The sequence below is a fragment of the Mus pahari genome, chromosome 1 (genome assembly GCF_900095145.1).
Source record: "Mus pahari chromosome 1, PAHARI_EIJ_v1.1, whole genome shotgun sequence".
NCBI lineage: Eukaryota > Metazoa > Chordata > Mammalia > Rodentia > Muridae > Mus > Mus pahari.
In genome coordinates this window covers 38,245,426-38,248,054 of record NC_034590.1, presented here as the reverse complement: position 1 = coordinate 38,248,054, position 2,629 = coordinate 38,245,426, and the positions used below count along the sequence as shown (strand labels likewise).

The window sequence follows — 2,629 nt, the reverse complement described above, 5'->3', positions numbered from 1 at the left end:
TCTCTCTCTCTCTCTCTCTCTCTCTCTCTCTGTCTCTCTCTCTCCTGCCACTGCAGGAGCTGAAGGACAACTGCTTCCATTTCTGCTTTAGCTTTTCCATCCAGGGAGTCAGGATGACTTACCTCTCGGTTACCACGTTCTTACCAGGCACACCAGGACATATCTTACGTTGAATAAGAATCTAATGTTTGGCTGAGGATGCGTAGCCTAGAGGGCAGAAGGTTGTGTTCTGATAGCCAGGGTCCAAATATTAGCTGTGCTATGCAGAGCTGGATAAAGCCAGCTTTCTGACCCACCCTAGCCCTGGTCACATCATGGTAGGTGGTTAACGCGATGCACAGCCTTGCGTGGGCGTTGGGAGAAAGGCGTGAGTAAGTGGGACATTTCCCAGAGAACCCAGCAGAACTGAGAAATAACAAACTTTGCCTGCTGAAGGCAGCCACAGTTCTTACTTTGGATATCATTAGTTCGTATTTATAAATGAAAGAGAAAGAGAAAGAAGAAGGAAGAATGGGAGAGAGGAGGGGGAAGAGGAGGAGGGAGAGAAGATGGCAGGATGGTGCATCTTTTCCTGTGATACGTCTCTTAGTTAGCGCTCTCATCGCTATGACAGAATGCCTGACATTCACGAGCTAATGGGGAAATGCTTTCTTTGTTCACGGTTTCATAGGATTTGGCCCATGGTGACAGGAGAGTGGTAGGACAGACTAGCTCACAGCATGGCTGACAGGAAGCAGTGAGAGAATGAGCACCCCTATACTTCGGGCTTTCTGCTTTTGCTTTCCTCTATTTCACACAGGCCCCCCAGCCTCAGGGGAATCTCCCCACTCCCTTAGTGACTCCTCTGTAGCAGCCCCCCACTGAAGCTCCCAGAATGCTTAGCTACCCCTCAGGTACTTTTCAGTCCTTCAAGATCTACCAGCCCAGGACTGGGGAAGGTGGCCAGGTAAGGGCACTTCCCATCAAACCTGGTGACCTGAGTCTGATCCTGGGACTCATGTGATGGAAGGAAGAGAGGCAGCTCCTTAAAGCTGTGTTCTGACCTCCACGTAGACACAAAGGCATGCACACATGTACATGTGTACACACACACAAACAAATAGTTAAATGGATGGATAGATAGATAGATAAGAATATTTAAATTAACCACCTTTATACTTTACATGATATAAATGTGCATAATGCCATATTTGTACAATGCTCTATGTGCACAATGTTCTGTGTGCACAATACTTTGTGTGCACAATGTTCTGTGTGCACAATGCTCTATGTGCACAGTGCTCTATGTACGTGATGCATTTTAGTGACTCACAGTTTCTTATTTGGAAGTCCCAGGAGGTCCTATAGTGTAAAGCAGAGACATGGACTCTTTATGCTCTCTAAAGTCAGGAAGCACAGATTCTCTTCTCGCCCTGACCCTGTGGAATTCCGTGAACTTTTAGTTGTCTTCCTGGCCTCCCTCATTTGTACATGGCAGCCAGGACTCCCTCAGAACAGGGTTGTGGGTACTATATTCAGTGACATAAGCCAAGCCTCGGTCCTACGGGAGAGTCCCAAGCATCTACTTCCCTGATGTTGCCATCTCCCTGGCTGGCAGGCGCTTCACTGGCTGGCACAGGAGCTCTGCAGGAAGTAACATTTGTAGCTTTTTGTTTGAGGTATGTTATTCTACAGGTTAACTCCTAAGAGGAAACCACAGGTCCATGATTAGAACCTTCAGGTGGGGCTGGTTACGTGGGATTTTCTTCCTGCTTTGTGAATAGTCGTAAAATAAGATCCCCAAAGATGGCCAATGTACCATGAGATGTGCCGATTTCACCACACTCTCCCAGCTGTGAATTTTATGTCTTTTCAGTTTTTACTGTGTCATATGGATGTGGACATAGTGTGATATTTTAGGGTTGGTTTGCGTGTGTGTGTGTGTGTGTGTGTGTGTGTGTGTGTGTGTGTGTGTAATCGTATGCGGCTGCAGACCTGTGCCTGCCGTGGTACACAGGTAGAGGTTAGAGGACAACCTCTGACTTTACTGCTCATCTTCCTGCCTCCTGTGAGACAGAGTCTCTTCATCAGTGTATTAGCCTGGCCAGCTGGCCTCTCTGCAGCCATCACTGGGAGGGGCATGCAGCCATCCCAGGTGCACACTACCATCACAGGTGCATGCTGCCATCACAGGTGCACACTGCCATCACAGGTGCATGCAGCCATCACAGGTGCATGCAGCCATCACAGGTGCATGCAGCCATCACAGGTACATGCAGCCATCACAGGTGCATGCTGCCATCACAGGTGTATGCAGCCATCCCAGGGGCATGCAGCCATCACAGGTGCATGCTGCCATCACAGGTGTATGCAGCCATCCCAGGGGCATGCTGCCATCACAGGTGCATGCAGCCATCACTGGGAGGGGCATGCAGCCATCACAGGTGCATGCTGCCATCACAGGTGCACGCTGCCATCACAGGTGCACGCTGCCATCACAGGTGCACGCTGCCATCACAGGTGCATGCAGCCATCACAGGTGCATGCAGCCATCACAGGTGCATGCTGCCATCACAGGTGTATGCAGCCATCCCAGGGGCATGCAGCCATCACAGGTGCACGCTGCCATCACAGGTGCATGCAGCCATCA

General features: G+C 49.9%; 1 protein-coding gene across 2 annotated transcripts in view; it reads left to right on the top strand.

The window, feature by feature from the left end:
• The window catches only part of Lrrk1 (leucine rich repeat kinase 1), a 131,913-nt gene that overhangs the window by 35,690 nt on the left and 93,594 nt on the right, over positions 1-2,629 (top strand). The window lies entirely within an intron of this gene.